This window comes from Pleurodeles waltl, chromosome 2_1 (genome assembly GCF_031143425.1).
Source record: "Pleurodeles waltl isolate 20211129_DDA chromosome 2_1, aPleWal1.hap1.20221129, whole genome shotgun sequence".
Classification (NCBI taxonomy): Eukaryota; Metazoa; Chordata; class Amphibia; order Caudata; family Salamandridae; genus Pleurodeles; species Pleurodeles waltl.
Window position 1 is genome coordinate 630,970,132 of NC_090438.1, and position 14,565 is coordinate 630,984,696.

General features: G+C 40.6%; 1 long non-coding RNA gene across 1 annotated transcript in view; it reads left to right on the top strand.

Annotated features, from left to right (window-relative positions):
- The window catches only part of LOC138267087 (uncharacterized), a 30,851-nt gene extending 17,841 nt beyond the window's left edge, over nucleotides 1-13,010 (top strand). The window contains exons 2-3 of the long non-coding RNA XR_011199773.1: nucleotides 8,758-10,109; nucleotides 12,167-13,010. This is a non-coding gene — a long non-coding RNA (uncharacterized lncRNA). The remainder of the gene's footprint in view (nucleotides 1-8,757; nucleotides 10,110-12,166) is intronic.
- The last annotated feature ends 1,555 nt before the right edge of the window (nucleotides 13,011-14,565 follow it).

The window sequence follows — 14,565 nt, forward strand, 5'->3', positions numbered from 1 at the left end:
TCTAGATTTTGGTGGATTCAGAACTGTGGGTCATAATTGCTGTGGCGGAATTCCGCGGCCGCGGCGGTGTGTTGGCGGTCTCCTGCACGGCGGTAAGTGGCTTTTACCGCCAATTTTGTAATTACCGCCAATGTTTTCTTATAATAACCTGCGATAGTATGTTTTTCCTAAATTTGTGTTTCTAAATTCTTATACATGAAGCACGAACATGTTGATGCTAATTCGTGGTTAGTGAGGGCATTAACTTCAAATGCTCAAGATTTATATTGACACTCTTTGATTGTTTGTACTAATGCATACTTTGCCATTGTTACTAATCCTGGTGTTGCTAATCAGTGTTATTATTTTAGAGATTATTTGCTTGATTGTTTTGATGAAACTCAGATATATCAGACATTCTAATCAGCCAATATTAATTCTATATGCTTATCACTTATGTTTGAGAGTTATTTTTGTGACACTAGCATTGTTAATTTAGGGAAATAAATTCATAATTTTTCTTAATAAACTGGGGTGGTCATTGTCTAAGGTTCGGAATTCTAAATTTGTTATTTATTGTTGAGAATCGCATTACTCATTAATGACATCCTCTCAATCCTAAGTCACGTCGATCCATTTACCTCTTGCACAAAATCCACTATTCAGTTTAAGTAATAGCTTGGATTTTGTAGCGCTGCAGCAGTTTTTGGTAGCAGATTATGGTTCCGTCATTGATTGATGATGTCATAGTGAGGTTAATGTAAGATTTTCTTCCTTTCATGAAAATAGATTTGCTGTTTTTTTCTGAAATGTTATACGGATTTGACAAGATGAGTTGCTAGTTGCCTTAAGTGACTTTCCCTAGTTCTTGGAGACCCTCTAGGTTGAGGGGTACGTTTCTAGCAGTGTTTGGTTGAATTGAGTGAAGTGATTTGTGCTTGCACAGCTTGAGCTAATTTGCAGATGATTGAGGTGTATATGAGTTCAAAGGAGTGGAGGTACTCTAGTAGAATTTAGAAGGAGTGGGTGTACTCCAATAGGTATGAGAGCAGGGAAACGGCTTTCTTCATTTGAGTGTGGCGCTTAATGCAGGAGAAATTATCCACATGGTTGTTGATGACAGACCTAAGGAGAGAGGTCTGGGTCTCCGGAGTATATTGACAAGTGTAGTGAGACACTTGGAAATGTTGTAATTTGTCCAATTAATAGACTGATCTGGCGTGATTGGTAAGTCGAGGTTGTGAGATAATTGGTATGATTGAAACTATACTGAGACTTGGTGAGTACTAAGTGCACTAGGACGACAGTCCAAGGATCAGTCGAGAAGTGAAATTTGCAGTTCGCATTTTGCTTGCAATTGAGGGGAACTGTGGAAAAGAGTAGGCGAAAGCTGAAGGTTACTTTGGAAGGTTCCTGACGTGATTGTATTACCCTACCTGTAGTAAATGGGCAAATTTGTTTTCTTATCTTGGTTTTGAGTTTTGCTTGTGAATTAGGGGGTCATTCTGACCCCGGCGGTCTAAGACCGCCGGGGCCAGGGTCGGCGGGAGCACCGCCGACAGGCCGGCGGTGCTCCCAAGGGCATTCCGACCGCGGCGGTAAAGCCGCGGTCGGACCGGCAACACTGGCGGTCTCCCGCCAGTGTACCGCCGCCCTTTGGAATCCTCCAAGGCGGCGCAGCTAGCTGCGCCGCCGAGGGGATTCCGACCCCCCCTACCGCCATCCAGTTCCCGGCGGTCCGCCCGCCGGGAACCGGATGGCGGTAGGGGGGGTCGCGGGGCCCATGCAGTGCCCATGCCACTGGCATGGGCACTGCAGGGGCCCCCGTAAGAGGGCCCCTACAAGTATTTCACTGTCTGCTTGGCAGACAGTGAAATACGCGACGGGTGCAACAGCACCCGTCGCACCTTCCCACTCCGCCGGCTCGATTACGAGCCGGCATCCTCGTGGGAAGGGAGTTTTTCCCTGGGCTGGCGGGCGGTTTTTTGGCGACCGCCCGCCAGCCCAGGGAAAAACTTAGAATACCCTCCGCGGTCTACTGACCGTGGTGCGGTATTTCGGAGGGGGGAACTCTGGCGGGCGGCCTCCGCCGCCCGCCAGAGTTAGAATGACCCCCTTAATATTGCGTTGATTTAATGTGTGACTTGTGAAAGAAATCGGTATGATAGACTTTGTCAGCGTCTCAACAATCACGCTGAGGAGGGGCGTATGTGTTGGTGTGACGTAAGTGGTGCCGCACTGGGATTGGTTGATTAGTGAGAAGGGTCGCGCACGGATTCGTCGATCAGTCCGATAATAGGGTAACGCGATTGGAAGGTGAGAGGGTTGAAGAGAATTGTGGGATAGTAGTCATTTTTCCTGATTGGTTATTTTTCTTTTTGTTTATTTTACTATTTGTTTTGCTCAATTTAACTCAGTTCGTAAATAATATTTGTCGTGGATATCAGGTCTGAATAAAATTCAGTTGAAAATGAAGTTTTCAAGGCTTTGAGAAGTGCATCAAGAGGCGATGAATATATATTCCGTCTCTCGAAGGAGATATTTGCCCACCAGAAAATACTCTGGCATCTATCAGATTTGAGGAGAAAGGTGCAGGAGCATGCCTCTGGTTGAAACATTGGGTTAAGATTACAAGGAAGGAAGGTTGTTTAGCTTTTCTAGAGAATGGAACATTTAATTTGAGAATTTTGGAGAATTTGAGGTTGAAGACGTACAGTTTAAAACCTCCACCGAGGCCAACCCAGTATGAAGCCCTAGTGAATTGGGAGCTAATAGCTAGACAGCAACAAACATTGAAATTTGAGAAGAAAATGAGGAGAGTAGAAAAGACACTAGCAGAGGCTAGATGGGATGAAGAGCAGAAAAGGTGGAGAGTAGAAACACTACAGGGAATTAGATTATTTCCTGCAAGGACAAAGGAGGATGAGACAAAAGATGGTAAGAAAAGGAAAAGGGTTCAAGAGTGACTAAAGAACAAAAATTGAAAGACTTGAAAAGAGTCATGTTTAATGATGACAAGGAGATAAGTAAGGATAAGATAGCTTCATAGATTTTAGAGACTTATCCTCCACCAAACACGAATCAGAGAGACCAGATATCAAATGGGAGTGGAATTAGTAATACGATTCCTACTGCACCATCCACATCAGAGATATCAAGAGATACCCTGAACAATGAAAGAGTTCAGATACAATAGTTTCAATGATTCACTGAACAATAGACAGCAGTTGGAAATAAACATTCCTGAAATACAGACAGAGGCTCAGATTATAAGGACAATTACTAATCTAGTATTGTGTCCTGGTCAGCAAGGATTGGGTGTAATCCAAAGAGACTCTGTTCAAATATATATTCCACAAACGCAGAGCATGGGTGTAGTACAGATGCAGAGGGTTGGATCTTTAGCTAATCCGGATACAATTTCTGTACCTATTCCAATGGGTCTGGTAACTCCATTATATGCACATATAAACAATAGTGGAGTGAATTCTTTGATCCAAGTTCAGAATTGAGTTTTGGAAAAATTAACTCCTAGACAAGGACAAACCTTCAATGAGACTACTTCTTTAATAGATTTGTCTCCTGTTGAGAATTCTCTGACTACATCTTATAATAATCAGGGACAGAGATTAATGGTTCTGCAACAATGCACAAGCTCTAAACAAGAACGAGATTTAGGTGTGCAATCTAATGGAGTTTCTTTGAAAGTTTTATCTGCACAAGTAATAACAAAGTGGTTGGAATATTTAAGTAATTCAAAGACCTCAGAAAGGAAAGACAGGGAATTTTGTATATGTACCTTGGAATAGGGGTGATATTTTCAGTTTTAAAAATGAATACTCAAGGTTGAGAGAGAAACCAGTGGAGTGGTACCAGCAGACAGATACGTTTGTGAAGCTTGCAAAATGTGGGAAGACCTGAATATACTTTTTGATATTGTTGTTCTAGCAGATTTGTGGATTGAATGCAAAAGGAGTGTGGATTGGCCAACAAGTGAACCGCAAAGGGATCTGAAAACAGGTGCACCATCTCCCGAAGTAAGGAGATATTACTACAAGGTTAATTGAGTTTCTGAAAACGAGAGTTTCGCCGTAAAACGTTGATTTGCAATTCATGGATAGAACATCTCAGGAAGGAAAGGAATCTGTTCATGCATATTATGAAAGAATGTTGAAGGTGTTCAAACAATTTAGTGGCGTGGAAACAATTGAGAAAGAGAGCATGAATCATTTGGTGTTCAGGTTTGTTGAAGGGTTGAAACCAGAAATAAATCAGATGATTAAGAATCATTTAATTTGCTGGCAAGCAAAACCAATTGATGAAGTATTGCAGTATGCGAAATCTGTAGTGATGAGATCAAGTTGAAGCAGAAAAAGTTGAAAGAAAAAGCAATTGTGATGAAGATTAAAGCTGCACAGTCAGGACTACAGGGACATTTTCAGAAGCTGCCACAAGGGAATGGTTTGTTCCAGAGTCAATGTAGAGGCAGAGGTCAGGGTGGAATGATGCTTCCAGTATTCAATAGAAATGTGGATTTGAGTTCAGTGGTGATGCGGGATGAGCAACAAAGGCGAAAGGTGTTACCTTGTCATAGTTGCAGGGTGATTGGACATTGGCAGAGACAGTGCCCGATGTTAAATCAAGGTGGAGTTGTACAACAGACAAAGGGTTTCAATTCATATCAGAGCATGAGAGGACCTGGAATGGGGTCAAAATCAAAAGTTCCAGAATAATATGCAAGGTTTCCACCCTTTACAACCAATACAACAGGTACAGAATGCACAACCACAGGTATATCAGCTACAAATGCCACATATACAACAAATGCAGCCACAGGTGGAGATGGTGCATGTACAGCAAATGCGCATGCTGAGACAAATTCAAATGATACAGAATCCTATAGATCAATAACAGGTAATACTTTCACAAGTGGTCACGAATCAGAAAAGGAACAAAAGTGAAAAAATAGCTGAACAGTTTCTTTTACACAGTGAGGATGAAATAAAAGATGAATGGCCGTTGGATAGTTTAGATGAGGAGGAGTATGTGATGGCCGCATCATTAGAAGTGGATCAGAGGGGTCCTTCTGTGAAAGGTGAAGTACATGGTCATGAAGTTAATTTTTCGATACAGGAGCAACAAGTTCAACAGTAAGAAGTATAGAAGTTCCAGACATACCGATTTCAGAGAGAACAGTGCAGATAGTAGGAGTTGCGAACAAACATTAGACTAACACTCTTACAGAACCAGTTCTTGTGAAAGTTGGCAATTTTAGAGATTTTCACAGTTTTGTCTTTTGTGATTCCAGTCCAGTGTCATTATTCGGAAGAGACTTGCTGTGTAAAATAAATTGTTCAATTTCATGTTCAATTAATGCGATTGATAGTGAGACAAACAGTGGTGGAGAAGATGTGACAATTATTGTCGAAAAGGGGTTGGTGTCCAGAGAATTTCCTTTGATTAATTTTGATGATCAGATTGATGAAAATGAGCAGAAAAATGAAGATAACAATTCAGTAGACTTTATTCATTTCTTTCCAGTCTTTGAAATAAAAGATCTACCAGTCAATTTACAGGAGAGAGTCAAGTTAAAGGTTTGGGATTTATCAGGAAAAGACATTGGTTTGATTAAAGGAGTTGAAGGAGTCAGAGTGACAGTGAAAGAGAATGCAGTGTTTCCACAAACTGCACAATACCCAATGAAGAATGAGGCAATTGAATGGGATAAGACCTTTGATAGAAAAAATTATGGAACAGGGAGTTTTGAAGGAAGTGATGAGTACCCCGTGTAATTCACCGATAATGGGTTTGAAAAAGCCAAGTGGAAAAATTTGTCTTGTCCAGGATTTGAGGAAAATAAATGATATTGTGGTGAAATGTTGTCCAGTCGTGCCAAATCCATCTGTGATAACGTTTCAAATTCCATGTGATGCAGAATGCTTCACAGTGATTGATTTGTGCCAAGCCTTCTTTTCCATGCCTCTACATGAGGACAGTAGACATCTATTTTGTTTCAAATTCCTGACCAGAGTCTATTGTTGGTGTAGAATTCCTCAGGGGTTTTCAGAATCGCCATCAATTTTCAATCAAATTTTGAAAAAGAACCTGGAGTCATTGATAATGCCCTATCAATCGACATTGGTGCAATACATTGATGATCTGTTAATCGAATCGAAGACAAAGGGAGGTTGTGGGGAGGATACAATTGCATTGTTGAACTTTTTGGGAGACAATGTCATAACCTATCCCCTACCAAGTTGCAGTATTGTCAGCGAGAGGTGAAATATTTGGGTCATTTGATTGAAAAAGGATCAAGGAGAATCTCAAGAGAAAGAGTAGCAGCAATAATGAAAATGAAAATACCTAGTTCACAGAAAGAGATGAGAATGTTTCTGGGAATGGTAGGATATTGTCGCCAGTGGATTCCAAATGTTTCCGCTATTTCTAAATCTCTGCAAAGGCTTACACATAAGGATGTTACAGATCCCATAATGATGGATGAAGAATGCATGGGAGCATTTAATGAATTGAGAGAAAGTTTGTGTCAAGCTCCAGCTTTAGGTATGCCTGATTACACAAAACCTTTCCTGTTGTTTTGTCATGAGCATGATGGATGTTCCTTGTCTGTCTTCACACAGACACATGGTGGTGTCAATCGTCCAGTAGTATATTTTTCAGCTACTTTGGATAACGTTGCAGCAGCTTTAACAGGATGCTTACGAGCAGTTGAGCAGACTATAACTCAGAGTGAAAATATTGTGATGGGTTATCCTCTGGTGGTGATGGTACCTCATTCAATAGAAATTCTGTTGACACGATCAAAGACACAATAACTGACAAATGCAAGGTTGACTCGATATGAGACAGTGATTCTTGGGGCACCAAATAAATGTAATGATCAAAAGGTGCACAGTGCTTAACCGGGCAACATTGTTACCAAATGAGGGGGATGAACCAAACAAAACAGATGACATTGAACATGATTGTTTGGAAGTGACAGAATTATGCATAAAACCAAGAGATGACATTAAAGACACTTGTCTGGAAGACAATGATCAAATCATCTTTGTTGATGGTTCCTGTCTAAGAGACAACAGAGGTGCATTCAGACTAGGCTACGCAGTGTGCACAATTACTGGCATACTGGAAGCCTCATGGCTTAAAGGAGTAATTTCTGCGCAGGTTGCAGAAATGGTGGCTCTTACTAGAGCATGGCAATTATCAGATCAGATAAAGGTAACGATTTACACTGATAGTCAGTTTGGATTTGGTATTGTACACGATTTTGGGCAAATTTGGTCGCAGAGAGGTTTCCTAACCTCATCAGGTTCACTTGTGAGAAATGGTGAAAGAATACATGACTTGCTACAAGCTGTATAGAAACCTGAGAAAATTGCTGTGGTTAAATGCAATGTACACCAGAGAGGACAAGATTATGTAACTTTGGGAAATGCTTATGCAGACCAGGTTGCAAAATGTTGTGCTTTAAATGGAATTTAATTCAAAGGAAATTGGGAATTAATGTCTGAAAATGATGAAGTGTATACAAATTCCACGATGCAAATTGTTGGTACATTAGAAGAATTCAAAGACATACAGAACAATGTTCCAGAAGAAGAGCGTAGGGATTGGCTAAAACATCATTGCATTCAAAGAGAATATGAGATTTGGGTGACAATAGAAGGGAAAGTGGTTTGCCAAATAGTCTGTTGACACAAATGGCCAGATATTATCATGGTCAAGCACAAATATGGAGAGATGCAATGATCAGGTGTATTACGTAGTTCTGGTATAATCCAAAGTTCAGGCAAGTGGTAGAACTGGTTTGCCATAGGTGCATTGTTTGTCAGCAAATGAATGTAGGCAAAGGACAGTTGTCAACATGGGACACATAGGCATGGCAGGAGGTCAAAAAATGGTGCAAAGCTAGCTTTGCCCTGTTTTTTAATTCCTCGGTCAGGACAGGCATTAGGGGACCTGTGGGCCTATTTCCGTGGTGGAACACCATGGAATAAGCCCACAGGTGCCCTTCCCAGGCCCCAGGGGCACCCCCACCCACACCAGAGGAACTGCAGAGGATGGGGAACCCCATCCCAGGTAAGTACAGATAAGTACAGGTAAGTATTACATTTTATTTTTAAAGTGCCATAGGGGGCCCTGAAATGGGCCCCATACATGGCACAGGGTGCAGTAGCCATGCCCAGGGGACCCTTGTCCCCTGTGCTGGCCATTGGGGTGGTGGGCATAACTCCTGCCTTTTCTAAGGCAGGAGTCATGTGGCATGGTAGGTTTAGCACCATAAAATGACACTAATCTGGTTAGAGTCATTTTTTTTTACTATAGCCTGCCTAAAGTCATTTTTTGGTGCTAAACCTCCTTCTTCTGTACCGCCCTGCCCACCCGACTAAAGTTATTTTTTTTTACTCTAGCCTACCCTTTGCACCGGCGAGCACCATTCCATAAATATGGTGCCCGGCTGGTGCACAGAAATGGTGCAAGCCGGTGCAAAACTTTTTGGTGCAAAACTGAGTTAGTGCAGTTTTGCACCAAAAAGTATAAATAAGGGCCTTAAAGTGTCCAGATGCTTTAACACTAGTTTTAATGTCAATGAGAAGTACTCCTGACAAGAAGACTGGGTTGTCTCCTCACAAAATTTTAACGGGGAGAGCAATGAGATTGCCAGCGATACCTGCAAATGCACTTGTGAATTTTACAGATGACATGGTGGGAGATTATTGCAAAAGCCTGGCTGATGTAGTTCGATCTTTTTCTCATCAGGTGGAAGCAACAACGGTACAACAAACGCAAGGTCAAGGCCGCAACTTGAGAGGTGGCGATTGGGTGATTATACGAAAGCATGTGAGGATGTCTTATATGGAGCCATGGTGGAAGGGGGCCTACCAGATCATACTCACAACAACGACAGCTGTAAAGTGTGCAGGTTTGCCGAACTGGGTGCATGCCAGACACACGAGAAAGGTGAATGCCCCAACAGAAGAAGAAGAACTGTTGAGGTTACCGACAGATGACAACATTGCGATTAAAGAACAGGAAAGTGAAGATCCTAACACTGAGAATGATCGAGATGTGCCTACTCCTTTAACAGATTAAAAGAAACAAAGACCCAAAGAAGCTGAACAATCTGAAGACGGAGAAGAAGAAGAGTCGGAAAGAGAAATTTCACTTGAGAGAAATTCTCATCAAAGGAGGGTGTCCTCAGACGAGAGTGATCAGAGACATTTGACTGAGGGAAGATCTGCTCAGAGTAGGGTGTCCTCAGAAGCAGGTGGTTTTACATACCAAACTGAACAAAGGACTGACCCCATTGGGAAAGGAATTGAGGGTAGTCCCGCCCAAGTGTATTATACTCTACCTGAACCCTGAACCTAAGAAGAAAGAGGGTCAACCTCAAGTGAAGACTCAATCTTGAGAAAGTTGTTGATGAAAAAGACATTGAAAGGAGACAATTAGTCAGAGAAAAGTTCAAAGAGTGGAAGAATTAATGTAGTACCACCAATTCAGGAGGGGAAAGAGTTGAATGAAGGAGAAAATAGTAGTGGAGAAGAAGGTGAAAGCAGTGAAAGACCGAAAAGAAAAAGAGCTGCAAGCAAGTGATATTCTGGACAAGAATGGGCATATATAACTACAAATGAATGGCAAGAAGAATTTTTGAGCTATTGTTTTGATAGAGATACTGAATTTTTTTATTCTGGCACGTGAAGTTTATGAGAAAAGAATTTGGGAAAAGAAGTTGAAAATTAAAAGTTGTGCTTAAAAGAAACATTAATAACTGGAATTGACAAATAGATAACAGAACTTGACAAGCTGCTATACTGAAAATTGACAAAGAAAGACGGTGCTGAGTAAATGAATTTCTGGAAAAAAATATAAAAAATTAGGAGGGTATTTTAATTGCTATGCGTAATTTTTACAATTTTTGAAAATGTTTTTATTTTTTATTTTTTTTAGACCATGGAGACCATGAGAATCTTTAATAACCAAAACAGTAGAATTAGTTGCTGTAAGATTTTAAGTATTGGAATGGAGGTAGCAAGTTGAGACGAATGGAGCCAACCATACTGCAAAGATTGATAATTCTTTGGATACAGCTGGTACATCACTAACTAAAGGTAAGTTTAGAATAGATGTCAAATACTTGCATGATGAGAAAGAGCTTTCCTCTAATGTTTTCCATTGCTTATTGAGTGAGTATGTTGAAGTGATGGACATGAAAGACTGTTATGTATGTACACAGATTCCCACTTCAGTGGAAGAAGGAACTACTTATCATAGTTTGCCAGTGACTTATGCTATAAGCTGCAGTCTTTTACTAACGCGCTTTTATAACCAAAAATATATTCAGTATTTCTATTCAAATTATGACCTGGCATTTTCGTTTGTACCTGTCACTGGTTATTTGAATAGAACAGCCAAAGATAATAACATAGTTATTATGAGAGATTTCTTGGAGTCTACTTTAACTTTTGACACAGCACTCGCTCACCGTGACAATTTAACATGTTTACTAACTCCTGCAGAAAATACATTTTTAGATAACACTGAAGAAAGAAGGAGAGAAATAAAGGCAAGTGTAGATAAGTGAATGATTAGTAGAAGACCTGGGATTGATTATGCCTATACTGATATTACTAAACAAGGAAAACTGACATTGGATGCTGAACATGTGGGAAGACTTTGGGCCTGATTCTAACTTTGGAGGACGGTGTTAAACCGTCCCAAAAGTGGCGGATATACCACCTACCGTATTACGAGTTCCATAGGATATAATGGACTCGTAATACGGTAGGTGGTAAATCCGCCACTTTTGGGACGGTTTAACACCGTCCTCCAAAGTTAGAATCAGGCCCATAGTGTATATAGGCCATGGAGTGAGAATGGTAGAGTGCTTGTGGGAACAAGTAAGTGCTGACATTTGTTTATATTTTGGAGTAAGTGGTATTTTATGATGAATGGAAAGGATCCGCCAGTGCCTGGTATTTACCATATTTGTGGAAGAAATGGATATTACCGTCTTCCTAAAGGATGGTATGGAACATGTTATTTGAGAATAGTCTTTCCAAAAATGTATCAGTTGGAAGACTTGAGTAAATTTACTGAGACAATGAAAATTCAAACAAGACAAAAATGAGAATCAATTTCTAGCATTGTGGGAGACATTTTTGGGGCTATAATTCATTCAGTGGGAGTAGTTCTGAATTCTATCAAGATACAGAAGTTGTCTACAATAGTGGCTAACATGTTGTCAAATTATTCTGGAGCTATCATTCTTCTACATACTGAGTTGGCTACTACAAGAGCTATTGCACTTCAGAACCACCTTGCGTTAGATATTCTTTTGGCAAAGGAGGGTTGAGTTTACAAATTACTTGGTTCGAATCATTGCTGTGCATACATTCCTGATAATTCAGGAAAAGTTGGAGAGTTGGTTAAAAACGTAACAATTAACAAAGCAGATTTAAAAGAAATACCAGAAACTACAGTATGGGAAAAAGCTGGCAAGGTAATCGCAGCTGTGGCAAATTGGTTTGATAATGTGGTGAGAGGTATTATTTTGACAATAACAAAATGGGTGTCAATAATTGTATTTTGTTTAATTGGAATCTGGGGGATATATAAAATGATAAAATGTTTGAAAAGGAGAAAGCTGGAAAAGAATCGGAGAAGATTTAATATACAAATGGCTAAATTTTATGGGGAAAATATAAGGAGTAAGAGAAATAATGCAAAAGTAAATGATACCAGATTTTGAATTCTCGGATGATAAATAAATAAATTTATTATGAATTCATGTGATGACATATATAGTCATCAGAGTAGGGATTGTTAGAGTGTGAATTTTCTAATATGTTTTATTAATAATTTTAATATAATAACTGTATAGTGAATTAACATACAAAAACTGGTGACTTTTGGGAATGGTTGCCATAATTCATTTGTGTTCTTAGTTGAGCAAAAATTCGAACTAAACGTTGTGGTTTTTTTCCATAGTTAAACGCTTATATAAATGTGTGCTAGATGGTTTAATAGATTTGTACACAGCTACCCCTAGTAGATTGCTGCGTTATGTCTTACAAGGCCATGTTTAAACAAGTTCTTGCATAAGTTGAATGTTCTATTGTTTGAAATTGTCACTAATACATAGTTTCTTCCTCGACGATGGAAGTAGACGATAGAAGTTTCTTCCTGAGAAGAGAGGTTAAGACGAGGTGGAACCAAGGAGCCACATACGAGACGGAAGAGGAAAAGTTACTGTCATGAAAATGTCCTGGTTGACGTAGATGTTATAACATTTAGGTTATCAATTAGAGCTAATATTGGTTGAATTGTAGCCATGCCATGTACTGACCAATCATAACTTTTTTGAAGATTAGAATAACAAGTGGGTAGGAGTTTCAACAGTCAGACTCCATGATGAGATTCTAGGGAGGGAAAGGAGATTGTGTATTCAAGAGTTCCTGTTGGTGGTTTGAGTCATACTAGCAGTGTGGGGTTTAGCTGTTGAAAGGCCCGATCATCTGAAGTCATACCAGATGGTGTCCCTTTGCTGAAGTAGACTGCATGTTTCTGTTCGATGGGTAATGTATAAAATCGTAATGATATACAGTATGTGTTTCTTTTGCTTTGCAGGTACCAGCTGCAACTTATAATTTGACTGCTGCATATTAATAATGCTTTCTTATAATAACCTGAGATAGTATGTTTTTCCTAAATTTGTGTTTCTAAATTCTTTTACATAATGCCCAACATGTTGATGCTAATTTGTGGTTAGTGAGGGCATTAACTTCAAATGCTCAACATTTATATTGACACTCTTTGATTGTTTGTACTAATGCATACTTGGCCATTGTTACCGATTCTGGTGTCGCTAATCAGGGATGTTATTTTAGAGATTATTTGCCTGATTGCTTTGATGAAACTCAGATATATAAGAAATTCTAATTAGCCACTATGAATTCTATATGCTTATCACTTATGTTTGAGAGCTTTTTTCACGACACTAACATTGTTAATTTTGGGAAATAAATTATTCTTAATAAACTGGTGTGGTCATTGTCTAAGGTTCGAAATTCTAAATGTGTTATTTAATGTTGATAATCGCATTAATCATTGATGACATCCTCTCAATGGTGCGTCGATCCATTGACTTCTTAAGCACAATCCACTCTTCAGTTTAAGTAATAGCTAGGATTTCATATCGCTGCAGCACACTCTGCCTCGGGGGCACCCAGCCAGGGTGCTCCGGCCAATCCTAACGCTGCTTTCATGCATGAAAGCAGCATTAAAATTGGTCGCAGGGCAGGCTGGAAGCCTGTGCCTACAACTTCTGGCAGCCAGAGGAGCATCGGAGTGGCGCAGCTCAGCAAGAAAGCTAAGTTTCTTTTTTGAGGAATGTTTTTTTTTTTGTTCCGGGCACGCACTGCCCCACCTCTTTTCCCTCCGGCGAGCAGCGACTGCCTGCTATTGCAGCCTGCATGTGCACTTTGACCTAGAAAAATAAACCTTTTGCCAGGCTCAAACCTTTCTTTTTAATACATATAAGTCACCCCTAGAGTAGGCCCTGAGCAACCCAGAGTGAAAGGTGCAGTGTATTTAAAAACTATGATGTGCTTTTAAGCTTTACATGTCCTGGTAGTGAAAAACTCCTACAGTTTTGTTTCACTACTGCAAGACCTACCTCCCTCATAGGACAACATTCCAGTTACCTTATTACACTTAGTGAGCTCTAACATCCAACTGGGAGCCGGTGGACAAGTCGAGTTTGGTGTCTAAAGTCCTCTTTTATAGTAAAGTCAGATTTGTAATCAAAATTCTGAAAATACAACTTTTAGAAAGTTATTATCTTCTCCTAAATATTTGGTGCCTGCAGCCTGTTCCTGGGTCAGATGACTAGGTGTAGCTGGCAGTTGTTTTTTGTGTATTGCTCCCAGACAGTGAGACAAAGGGGAGCTATGTGTTGGCGGAATGGGCCACTCTGAGTAAATAAGGGAGATGAGCTGTCACCTACCACACTTGCATATCACAAAGGCTCTGCCTGAGTACTCTCGCAAAGGGGTTATCACTGGTCTTTTGTAACCTGAGACAAGCTAGGGCCAGGACAGGGAAAAAGGCGATTCTTGACACTTCAGAGGAGTGGAAACCCCTAGAAGCCTCACCCACTTCAAAGTGGGCACCAGGTATATATGATGGACCTTAGACCTCAACTCGTCGTACACTACAAAGTATACTTCATGACCTGTGATCTCTGTCAGGAAGAAGAACTGCTGTGGTTCTGACAAGACTGCCACTTTGCTGGACTGCTGCTCTGGAGGACTCCTGCCCTGACCTGCTACTGTCTTGCCCGGGTGAAAAGGACTGGACCTGCATTTGTTGAACCCAGGACCCCAGAGTGCCTCTAAGGGTTATTCGTCTGACCTCCTGAATAGAGGCCGAGGGACAGAAGGTTCCAACAACCTTGATTCCCATGCTTGGGCTCTGCTGTCTGTGAGTTCTACCTTGCCAAGTGATGCCACCCTACTCCTAGTCCTAGACTCTTGGAAGGGGGCCTGAAGGTGCTCTGCAAGCCTA